Source organism: Acinonyx jubatus, chromosome B1 (genome assembly GCF_027475565.1).
Source record: "Acinonyx jubatus isolate Ajub_Pintada_27869175 chromosome B1, VMU_Ajub_asm_v1.0, whole genome shotgun sequence".
Lineage (NCBI taxonomy): Eukaryota > Metazoa > Chordata > Mammalia > Carnivora > Felidae > Acinonyx > Acinonyx jubatus.
In genome coordinates this window covers 170138652-170150992 of record NC_069382.1, presented here as the reverse complement: position 1 = coordinate 170150992, position 12341 = coordinate 170138652, and the positions used below count along the sequence as shown (strand labels likewise).

The window sequence follows — 12341 nt, the reverse complement described above, 5'->3', positions numbered from 1 at the left end:
CTTTCTTCCTTCCTTCCTTCCTTTCTATCACCTTTCTTTCTCTTTCTCTCATCTTTCTTTCCCTCTTTTCTTTTTTCTTTTCCTTTCTCTTTTCTTTTCTTTTCCTTTCCTTTCTTTTCTTTTCTTTCAGTAGGCTTTGTGTCCAGTGCAGAGCCCAATGTGGGGCCTGAACCCTTGGATCAAGACCTGAGCTGAGATCAAGAGTTGAACACTCAACCAACTGAGCCACCCAGGGGCCCCCTGTTTCTTTTACTTTTATTCACATGGCTACTAGAAAACTTAAAATGACCGGCACGGTCTGCATTCCATTCCCACAGGATGACGCCACACTAGAAATTCTGGAAGGAACTCCAGGGTGGTCTGAGGGTCAGGAAAGTTCCTGAATGGGGGAGCGGAGGAGAGGATTTCACCAGAGGAGGAGGAAAGAGCTTTATGTTTGGGGGGGGGGGGGGGCGGGGAACTATTCTAACTCCCTAGCAGACCAGTGGGCAGGGGCAGGAGGAAGCCACCTGGATCTCATCAGGTGCCTGTTTCAGGTGACTTGTGTGCTCAGGCCAGCCTTCGGTCACCCACAGCACATGGAATTGGGAAGCTGGGATGTGATCTGTCTCCAAGCCCTCCAGCCCTCCGGGAGGAGAGGGCCCTGAGTTTGCCCTGCAAGTCACTGGTCCAGACGGTGGCTAACACGGAAGCATTTTTGCATCTGGGCGAAAAGTCCAAGAGTGACAGCGGCTGTTTCAGTGCTGCGGCACTTTCCTCAGCCCTGTTTGGTTTTCTCAACAATCCCACTCAGTTGGTTTAATTACTGCCAGTGTTTCCCAAATAAGAGTCGTCCAGGGGTTCCTAACAGGCATGAGGTCATGCCAGGTAAGTGGGGAAGCCAGGACTTGCCCCCTGCCCCTGCCTCTGCACTCCGAGCACCAAGCTCCACGGTGTTCCAGCCTCTGCTGGGACCTGGGCCCCACCCCAGCGGCCCGCCCCGCCTCGCCCCGCCCGGCAGCTGGCAGCTGGCCGCTGGCCGGGCGGGCTTTCCTGGACTCTGCTGTCTGCTCCTGATCCAACAGGTACAGCCCGGAGTCCCTGCCCAGCACCCGGCCCTGGGCCCCAGGCTGTGGAATGTAAGAGAAGCATCCAACAGCCCGCCCTCCCAATTTCCTGCCGGCTGGGGCAGTGCCGCTTGGGTGAGAGGGGCGGCGGAGGCACCGGCTGCCTCCGCACCCTCGCCCTGCGGTGCCCCCGCCGCTCACTCAGGCTTTGCTCCCCTCGGGGCTCGCGGGGCCTCTGCCTTTCGTCCGGCCCTCTGTTTTCTGTTTCGCCCTGGCAGGTTCCATCTGGCACTTAGATCTTATAAATAGCCGCAGCTAGGGTGTGACTCGGGTGGAGACGTGGAGCTGGTACTCCACCCTGAAGGGGAAAAAAGCTCATTTAATTCATTTCTGCACTTGGAAGCCTCTCCCTTTTCGAACGCCAATTAGGCGGCAGCTGCTGGGGACTTTTTTCCTCTGCTTATCCCAAGATGGCCGTCTGATTTTCGGCGCCTGTTGACTTAAGCTCTTCCAGGAGGTTGGGTGGGGCGGGCGTGGTAGGACCCCGGCCGCTCTGAAGGGGGCTGGCCGAGTTTTGCTGACTTTCCGCGAGAGCCTGTGGGTGGGAGCGGGTGAGGTTCCACAGAGGACCCAGCCCTCGTCTGTTTCTTCCAGGACGCTGGGGTTTGGGGTAAGGAGAGGACTTCCCTGGGAGGGGGAGATCCGGCTGGCCAACGCCTCGGGAAGCCCCCCGGACTAGTGCCCTAACCAGATTCCCCGCCGAAGGGCTCTGGGCCTCTTGTCTCCTGTAGGATTTGGGGCTCTGCACCACGCATCTGGCATCCATCCTGTGCTGCCTTGTGGTTTATGTTGGCTCTAAAGAGCTGTGTCCTCATCAGTGTTAGTGGGGGTTACAGTGCCCGCCCAGAGCTCTCGGGCGGGTGGCTTGGTTCAATGCACGGAAAGCATTTGGCACGGAGCCTGGCACACAGTGAGGGCGCACAGATGCCAGCTCTCGCCAGCTTCCGTATTAGGTTGAGACACAGAGCCAGATAAACGCTCAAAGAACAGTTCCTGAAGGCTTGCAAGCAACTTATAGGAAGACCAAAAATAAACTGGAGGGTTTCCAGGTATCAGCCAAATGTTAATATCTTAAGTGATTTTTAAAAATGAAAGTATTAGATAATAAAATGTAGACTGCATATCAATACATAATGAAAGCATCACAAGGTAAAATAATGACAAAGAAGCAGAGCAAGGGGGTATGTCAGCAGACAAAAAATGAGAAACACCCAAACAACACTCACCCTCCAGGGATCATTGCTATTGTGAAAACTCCTTGATGTGTGACCTTTTGGCTCCTTTTCTATACATATATTAATTTGCGTGTGTGTGTGTGTGTGTGTGTGTGTGTGTGTGTGTCCGGGCAGGCAGGAGAGGAGGTTCTGATGCAGTCAGCGGAGGGAGTTCTTTGGATTTCTGTGGATGTGCCTGGGGCTTGTGTGACTGAACGGGGGAGACACAGGCCCGGGGTGTGCAGGGAGCCCCACAGAGAGAACAGGGATGGCAAGAGAGGGATGTCATGGCCTTTGTCCTCAACCCTCCTTGGAATCAGGCTTGAGTGTTCTCCAAGGAGATGGGTAGGAGCCATCGTCTAACGGGACTGCCCTCACGAAAGACTGGGAGACTCTAGGCTTAGGCCTCAGCACCCAAATGGCAAGCTGTCCAACAGAGCTGGGGAGGCGGTCTCAGCACTGCCAGCAATGGGCGGTCTCTTTACGGCTCTGTTTGGTGGCCCCCAATGATGGTGACTCACTGAAGAAAAACCCGATGGAGAGCTCTGTGTGGCTCCTGTGGCCAAGACACTGAGGCCCCTTCAGAATCACCTGGAAGTAACAGGGAGGGTTCAAAGAGGGGCTCAGGTCCTTCTGTTTGGCAAGGGGAGCTCGGAGTCATTGGGATTTGGGTGTAAATGTGGATATGATGTCACTATTAGATAATATTCAGTCATTTGTATCATTTCATAAGTAGCTCCCGCATGGTTAAATCAGGATGAAAACATTGCCTTGATTTGATTATTTTTTTATTCGAGTATAATTAACATACAGTGTTATATTAGTTTCAGGTGTACGATATAATGATTCAACAGTTCTCTGCATTTCTCAGTGCTCATCATGATGAGTGTTTTCTTAATCCCCTTCATCTATTTCACCCGTCGCCCCCCCCACCTCCCCTTTATGGTAACCATCAGTTTGTTCTTTAGGTTTCAGAGTCTGGTTTTTCTTTGTTTCCGGAGAGTCCATTCCAGCGTCTATTAAACAAGAATAAGAAGGAAAGATTCGAAGCAATATCCCAATACTCTTTAGATTCTATCAACTGTGAGACACTATGGATTTTCAAAGCCGGCTGACTGCCTTTCATGCCTCTGAACTCCGCCCTTCCTTGGCATGACGGAGAAGGAAAACGAACTCAAGACCCACCCAGTACAGCATCTTAAATCTAATCAGGTCCGCAAACAAGCGAATTATTTGAACTCAACGCATCCCAAGTTGCAAAAGTGGGCCAAGTCGCTTGGCTCCTAGGACTACAGCTTTGCCTCCTTCAGGAGCTAGACAGCTGATGCTCAGGAGAATTGCAGGTATGCGCCAGACCCCGGGAAGAAGCACACCCTCCTGTGTAATGCGAAGGCCGCGGTCCGGACTTCATCCTCCCCGGGTCTCAGGGTAAGTGCAACAGCGGAGGAAAATCTAACTACAGAAGCGCGAAACCTCTTTCCGAGTGATAATGCTGCCTAGCAGGGTGCCTTGGGAAAGCTCGATTGTACGGTACGTCCCTTCTGCACACAGGGCCTGTGAGTCATGCTCCTTAGGGAAGATCAGAGGAGAGAAAGCCTAGTGGCTGGAAGGTGCCTTAGGCCCTTCAGATAGGTCCTGGGCTCGGGGCCCCTGTGACCTGTGAAGATCTTCAGGGGTCAAACCTCTTATTCTCTCTTCTCTGGGCCCCCTCTTCCCAACTGGAAGGAGTATCACCGTCTCCTCAGAGCACCATTTAATTTCCTCTTCATAGACTAAGCCTTTATCAGATGTCACGATGTTTTGCACCGAGGCATCAATGTCACTGTTCAGAGAGACAGTGTTTTGAAACCTGAAGACAGAGAAGAGCGTGGAATAGCTGCAGACACAGACAGTTGATTTCATTCATTCATTCATTTTTCCCTTGAGTGCTTAGAGAAACACTTAAATCCTCTGTCTCCTCTGCTGCTGCGTTGCTCAAGCCAACGTGCTCTCTGAGCCGGACCGGTGCAGTACTTTCTGAATAGTTCTATTTGCTCCTGTTCTTTTTTTAAAAAATATTTTTAAAAGTCTATTTATTTCTTTTTTCAAAAATGTTTTTTCAATTTATTTTTGAGAGAGAGACCGAGAACGAGCAAGCGAGGGGCAGAGAAAAGGAGACACAGAATCCAAAGCAGCCTCCAGGTCTGAGCTGTCAGTACAGAGCCCGACTCAGGGCTTGAACCCACGAACTGGGAGATATGACCTGAGCCGAATTTGGACGCTTAACCAACTGAGCCACCCAGGTGCCCCTAAAGTTTCTTTCTTTCTTTCTTCCTTTCTTTCTTTCTTTCTTTCTTTCTTTCTTTCTTTCTTTCTTTCAGTTTATTTATTTTTTTTTTAGAGAGTGACAGAGCACAAGCAAGGGTGGGCAGAGAGAGAGGGAGACACAGAATCCAAAGCAGGCTCCAGGCTCTGAGCTGTCAACACAGAGCCTGACGCGGGGCTCGAACTCACAAGCCGTGAGATCATGACGTGAGCCGAAGTCGGACGCTTAACCGACTGAGCCACCCAGGCGCCCCATGTATTTATTTCTAAGTTACCCCTATACCCAGTGTGGGTCTTGAACTCATGATCCCAAGATCAAGGGTCACATGCTCCTCTGACTGAGTCAGCCAGGTGCCCCTGTTTACCTCCATTCTTGACTTCCTCCAACTATTCTCATCAAGGTGATCTTTAAAATTAAAACAAAAACAAAAACAAATTTCATCTTGTCTCTCTGGATCCCTGCTGAAAGTCACTGACTGGCTTTTTCACTTCCCTCCATTCTCCAGGCTACTGCCTCCTCTCAGGGTCAGCTCCCCCTCCTTTCTGTGCTGCAGTGACCTTGCCTTTCTTTCAGATCCTCAAATCTGCACGAGCCTCCCCTCTGGCTCCAGAACCTTTGCCTGGACTCACCCCTCCCTTTCCCTCTTCATGTAAAATTAACTCCTTTACTTCAAATCTCAGTTCAAACCTCACTTCCTCAGAAAGCCTTTCACAGCCTCCAGGCTTAAACAACTTCCTTGAAATACGTTCTCTTAACACTTGGTGATGTGTTTCATATCACTTAACCAGAGTGGGTGCCTGTATGTTTTTCTGGTTGGTTATTTGATACTGACGGGCGTTAGTCTGTCTCCCCCAGTAAATTATAATTGCATGAAGATTGGGTCTGTGCCTGTTCCCTCTTCATTATACTCTCAGAGCCTAGCACAGAGCCCATCGCAAGAGTGTTCAATAAATGTTTGTCAGATACTTGTCAGATATGTAGACTTGGCTCCCGGGAGTTTGTCTTCAGCTAGGAGAGAAACATCCCAACTTATCCTCCAAAGCCCTCTTCTAACGTCATCTTCATTGTGATGCTTCCCTGCCCATTTCCCTTTCCTCGCCTCCCTGGGCAAGAGAAAGCCCCTCCAGCATGTGCCCCAGCCTTCTCCGTGTTGCTTAGTAACCCCACATTGGGCTTTCAGAAGACGGGCCTGCCCTCATCCATACTGTCAACTGGACAGCTCCCCCTGGATGCCTGTATCCCTTTGTTCGGGATGCTGTAACAAAGTACCACAAACTGCTTAAAGCAACAGGAGTTTATTTTCTCACAGTTCTGGAAGCTAGAAGTCAAAAATCAAGGTGTTGCCAGGGCCACGCTCTCTCTGAAACACAGAGGAGAGTCTTTCCTTGCCTCTTGTAGATTTTGATGTTTTCTGGCAATCCTTGGTGTTTCTTGGCTTGTAGGTACATCACACCAATCTCTACCTCCATGGTCACCTAGCTGTCTTCTTATAAGGACACCAGTCACATTAGATGAAGGGTCTACTCTCCTCCAGATGACCTCATCCTAATAGTAACCAATTAGATCTATAACTACCCTATTTCTAAATAAGATCACATTTTGAGCTCTTGGGGGGGAGGGGTTGACCTGAACATATTTTAAAAAATTTTTTTTAAGTTTATTGATTTGGAGACAGAGGGAGAGGCAGAGAGAGAGAGAGAGAGGGAGAGGCAGAGAGAGAGAGAGAAAGAATCCCAAGTAGGCTCCATACTGTCAGCAGAGAGCCCAACGCAGGACTCAAACTCATGAACTTTGAGATCACGACCTGAGCCGAAATCAAGAGTTGGACGCTTAACTGACTGAGCCACCCAGGTGCCCCACTGAACATATCTTTTTTTAAAGTTTTTATTTGATTATTTTGAAGTTTATTTATTTATTTAGAGAGAGAGAGAGAGAGCAGTGGGGGTGGGGGGCAGAGAAAGAAGGAGAGAATCCCAAGAGGCCCACACTGATAGCGTGGAGCTCGACTCAGGGCTCAGTGTCACGAACCGCGAGATCATGACCTGAGCTGAAATCAACAATCAGACACTTAGCCTACTGAGCCACCCAGGCGCCCCAAGCATATATTTTTGAGAGACATAATTCGGCTCATAACAAACACGTTATGTAACTCAAATTCAGGTCCCAAATCGCCCTCAGTGTCTTTCCCCCCAAGCCCATTCATCGTCCTATATTCCTTATCTTAACGGGTGGCACCGAGATTCATCTAGAGCAAAGGAGAAAGTCATCTTATTTTTCTCCTTCTTCCATGTTGAATCAGTCATGAAGTTCTACTGACTGTCTCTTTAACGTTTTTCATATTCATCCCCAGTGACTCTATTTTAGTTCCTCCATCATCTGTAACCCGGACAATTGTGGGAATCAAGCTGGCCTTTCCATCTCCTCAATCCTTTTCTAATTCATCCTGCATGCTGCTTCATGAGGGATGCACTTAAAATGCAAAATGACTGTGATACTATGTTTAAAACTTTTCAGAAGCTTTGCTTTGCACATACGGTGGTCCAAACTCTTACGCAAGGCACACAAGATTCCATCATCTTACCCCTACCTTTCTTTTTTTTTTTTTTAAAGTTTATATATTTATTTTGAGAGAGAGAGAGAGAGAGGGTGGGAGAGAGAAAGCACGAGTGGGGGAGGGGCAGAGAGAGGCAGAGAGAGAGAATCCCAAGCAGGCTCTGCATTGTCAGGGCTGAGCCTGATGCAGGGCTCGAACTCACAAACCGTGAGATCATGACCCGAGCCACAGTCAAGAGTCTGTCGCTTAACCAAATGAGCCACCCGGGTGCCCCTTCCCCCTACCTTTCTTAACTCAACTTTTGCTACTACCTGTCTGCACTCTCTTCTCTAATCATTTTGAACTATTCGGTTTCCTAAACGTAGGAAATGGTTTCCTGTGTTTGAGCTTGTGGCAGAGACGTTTGTCACACTCACAGAACAGCCACGTGTCCCTGTACAGTTCACAACCTGATGAAACAGGTGACTAGTTCTGGCCAATGAGTGGGAATGGAAATTATCTCTGTCACCTCTGTGCTGAGGAATTCACCTTCAATGTGTTACCTTCCAGCTTTCTGTTCCCTGCAGGGCCAGCTTGGAAGCCACATGTTCTGGATGGTAGGGCTATTAGAGCGTATGGACTCTGCTCATTTTGGGCCTCAAAGGACTGTGTAGAGCAGAGCCTTGCCTATTATTCCTCCTACCCACCCCCGAACCAGCTGACCGGCCTTGGACGTGACTCAAGTGAAAAATAAATCTTAGTTATATTTAGCTACCAAGGCTTCAGGGTCATTTTGTTACCATGGCATAACTTAGGCCATCCTGACTCATGCAAGGGGTTCCCTCCGCCTGGAAAAGTCTTACTGATCCTTCTAGCCCGATGCTGTTCTCTTTTGTGAAACTGATCTGACCCATTGCCCCTGCATCTTGTCTATAATGCCAACGTGGTCCTTATCACCTGTTATCACAATCATTCAATACCCAGTGAATCATGAAATAGTAGATGGTGTGTGCCTCGAGGGCAGGGTCTGTGTGCTGGTCAGCTGTCAGGTTTTTATCTCCAGCACCCCACAGGGTGTTGGGCATAAAGGAGGTACCCAATCCAATAAATAATGAATGAATGAATGAATGAATGACCTGACTGCATGTAATCTGTCAGTAGAGAGTGATGGGGAAGGCCTCAAGGAACATGAAAACACCGTGTGGGACTCCGTGGCCTGGAGACATGAGGAGTCAGTGACTGCAATTTTGAGCTCATGCCATGTTCAGAGCAACATGGCCTCTATGATATATATCCCTGAGGCTTCAGTGAGTGAAAGGATTACAGACGATAAAACTATCGTGTGCAATCAGGAAGTTTAAAAGGGAGTCCAAAAAGTACTTTTAACTCATGAGCAAGTACACTAGAGTGGAATAAAAATGCGCTTTCTTATTGGCAGAAAGTGATGATTTAGGGGGTGCCCCAGGTGGCTCAGTTGGTGGAGCAGCCGACTTCGGCTCAGGTCATGATCTCGCAGTTTGTGAGTTCGAGCCCTGCATGGGGAGGATCGCGGCTGTTGGTGGAGAGCCCGCTTCAGAGCCTCTGTCTCCCTCTGTCTCTCAAAAATAAATAAACATTTTTTTTTTTTAAAAAGAAAGTGACGATTTAGGAAATAGCATTGCATGTTTTTGACACAGCCAGAATGACTGTCAAATTAAAATCGTGTATAACTGGCTCACTGGAAGAGCATGAAACAGGGATTGTGAACCAAATGGAACTCTTCCCCTCTTTCTCTCTCTCTCCATCTGTCTATCATCTCTCGCCCCTGGGAGCAGTAGGGGCAGATCCAAGTTTTGTGGGGGCCCCCATTGTCTCCTTCAATTTTATTCGATGGCGGCAGCAGCCCTCTCCCTCCAATGATGACTTGGGCCAGTGAACTTGCTGTCGTGCTCAGATAATACAATACTCCTTTGAGTTGCAAAGAAGTAGCCTGCCTTTGGACCTTAACATTCTAAGTCCCAGGTAATAGTTAAAACTCTGAAACTGATTTAGCCTGAAATCTTTTCTTCTCCCTTGGCTCAGACCCGCCTCATCCTGGAAGCCTGCCCTGGGAAAGGGGGCATGGCCCTTCTCCTCGCCTCCCCCTCTGCTCACCTCCTCCCCCTTGCTAGCTGCTGCTTCCCTCCGTGCTTGGAATGAAGCCCAGAAAGGGGAGAGGTAAGGGAATAAGATCGTTCTCACGTGGCTGGGTGGCCTAAGCCCTTTGGGCCGGCAGCTGGCCTCCATGGGGTGGCCTGGCAGATGATTAAAGCTGGCCCTGTCACAGGCTCTGCAGAGGCCTCCAGCTGGGCCCCCCGTCTCCTGTGGTTCCCTTGACCCAGGCTGAAGGTCTCTATCCCTCTGGGTGGTCTCACATGACTCCTTCCCCAGCTCCTGGGATTCCGGAGGTATAACGGCCAGCCCCTTTCTGCTGAGGTCTTCCGTTCATGCCTACAGGCCCCAAGACCACCCCACAGTGCCCCACACCTGCGCCCTTTCCCACGGGGACCACATCTGGTCTTGGGACACTCCCCTTGCTCTGCCACCAAAGTAGTATCCGCCACTGACGTTTAAATGTCTCTCACGCCGTTCCGTGTGCTTTAACATGTGTTATCTCAGTGAACGCTCATAACCATCTACGACATGGGTAGATCTGGCAGGCCACGTCCGTGAGTGTTTATTTAACAACTTCTGCCTTAAGTTCTGCTGTCACAAAACACTGCAGGCACCTTTCATCTGTCACTGATTTTGATTACAGACCTAGGAATGCAGAGATTGAGGCTTTCCCTTAGCTTGACTGTAAACTCACCGCGAGTCTCAGGGCCGATCGGTAATATCTCTGGAATGGACTCATCAACACCAAGGTTCCTTCTCACCCTAAAATTCTGTGACTTAAGAACTCATTCTAGGATAAGGAATTGCATGTAGGTGTTCAGGGTAGGAGGTAAGAAAAGGCTAGTTGGGACCTAGGGCATGGAGAAGCCTGGACAGTGTGGATACAAGTAGCCCTGAAAAGTCTCGAGCATATTTAAGTTCTGACAAAATGATCATTAAAATGTCTCAAGACCTAGGTGTCTATTGTTTCTTTTACAATCCTAATGAGAGATCTCAGTAAAAAGAGAGGTTTTCACTCTTGGTTTTGGCTCAGGTCCTGATCTCATGGTTTGTGAGATCGAGCCCCACGTCGGGCTCTGTGCACTGACAGTGAGGAGCCTGCTTGGGATTCTGTCTCCCTCCCTCTCTGCCTTCCTCCCCTTGTGCTCCCTTTCTCTCTCTCAAATAAATCAATAAACTTAGAGAAAAACAATTTTAAGAAAAGACTATAAAACTCAGTATGAAAATGAATATTGATTTGGAATGAAAAGAAAAATTCCCCGGAAGTCTCCTCATTAGCTTTATAGTGAATCTGCTTCAAAGCGAAGGCGGCTTGGTCTGTCTTGTTCAAAGCTGTGTCCTCTGGACTTAGAACAGTGTCCGGCACATAGTAGGTGCTCAAGAAATACTTGTAGAATCAAAGGGTGATTGACACTAGAGAACTGGTTAAAGGAGAGAGCAAGAAGAGGTAGGAAGCGTTTCCGTAACTTGCCCCTAAACGCAATCAGTAATCACGAGAACTGGATTTGAACGTGGGTGTCTCTCCCCTCCTCTCTGGGTTGGTGACTGCACAGCTAGACTCTGTCCCCAGCCTCCCTTGCAGTCGGGGTGATGTGACCATATGACAAAATTCTTGCAAGTTAAAGGTGAGCAGACATCAAGGTGCTACGTTGTGGCTTGAGCCTTAAGATGATGGGTACGCCTCCTCCCCACACCCCCTTTCTACCTGCTGGCTAAAATCTGGATATGGGGCTGATTCGGTTTGACAAGAACACGGAGGGGTTGGCAGAGTCACCACTTGGAAAAAACCATGGTTCCCGAATGATCACAAAGAAACAGAGCTCCTCCAGTGACCTGCACAGTTCACATCAGGATTGTGCCTTGACGGACAAATAACCCTCTTTGTTCTGTAAGCCACGGTGTTTTGAGACCTCTCCGTTTCAGCGTCACACTCGTACCATTTTTCGAACGCAGGCCCTTGGCATCACACTGTACTTTCTCCGAGCAACACTGCCAGAAACGGGGAGAGGGGTTCATTTGCAGTCTGCCTGACAGACGCCTTGTGTTTTTCTCGTGGCTGTCCCTCACGCTTCCTTCCCTGGGAATGAATATAACCGTGGCCAGCTATGCGTCCGGTACTGTCCTGAGAACCTTCCACGAAAAGACTTGTAGTGCAGACAGTACTATGATGTCCATTTTACAGCTGAGGAAACTGAGGTGCAGAGAGGTTAAGCAACACAGCTAGGGAGAGAGCTGGGATTTGGACCCGTGCGGGTCGCTTCCACTGCTTACGCGGCCAGTCGCCTTGGCATGTTCTTCTGACCCCCTTGCTTCATTTCTTTTGCTGTCCTCCCGTCCTTCAGATCCATTCAATTCTCCCATTGTGAGTAGGCCAACAGAAACACCAGCTGGCCATAAATAAAAAGAAGTTTCTGCCTCTTTCTCTCGGTCAGCGATTCCACGTTTTACATCTCTTTGGTGTCTTCATACAGTGTTGGGAACTCTTGGGTCTGGGGAGTGCCATCAGCCAGCATTACATCAGGCACACCAGGCACAGTGAAGAGAGCCCCGAATCAGAAGCTGGAGTTTCCATGTCTTGGCCTGGCTCTGCCGTGGCTTTGTGCGCAGCCTTGACCGTGGCACTCCTCTCCGTAAAGTGACAGGCATGGACGGTCTCTAAGGTTCCTCATTGCTCTGAAATCCATAACCTGTGAGTCTTTCCTTCCTTGGTCCACCGTCTGTCCTCTGGCAGTGTCGGTCCATTTGCAGAAGACCAGGGAGCAGGGAGCAGCGCTGTATTTGAGATCTTGAAGGACACCTCGTGGTGCCACTGGAGTCGGAGACGCAAAAGGAAAAGATGAGGGTAAGTCGGACTCTGTCAGTTTCCTGGCAGTCCAGCCCTCACCAGGCTCAAAGGTCTCCCGCGTACACAGGTGCAAATGAAATAATATTCGAGAGTAAGAATGGGGACAAGGAAGCTTCCAGGCTTGGAGAGGGAACATGAACCCACTGACCAGTGAAATGATCCCCAGATCATTCCAGAATCCCAGTTTGCCTGCAAGCGGCAAGAG

The 12341-nt window shown here is 49.4% G+C and overlaps 1 long non-coding RNA gene across 1 annotated transcript; it reads left to right on the top strand.

Moving 5' to 3' along the window:
* Positions 1 to 438: 438 nt before the first annotated feature.
* Positions 439 to 12323, top strand: LOC113597724 (uncharacterized). The gene is made up of 3 exons (XR_008296359.1): positions 439 to 1716; positions 3289 to 3748; positions 7746 to 12323. It is a non-coding gene; the product is annotated as an uncharacterized LOC113597724 (long non-coding RNA).
* The last annotated feature ends 18 nt before the right edge of the window (positions 12324 to 12341 follow it).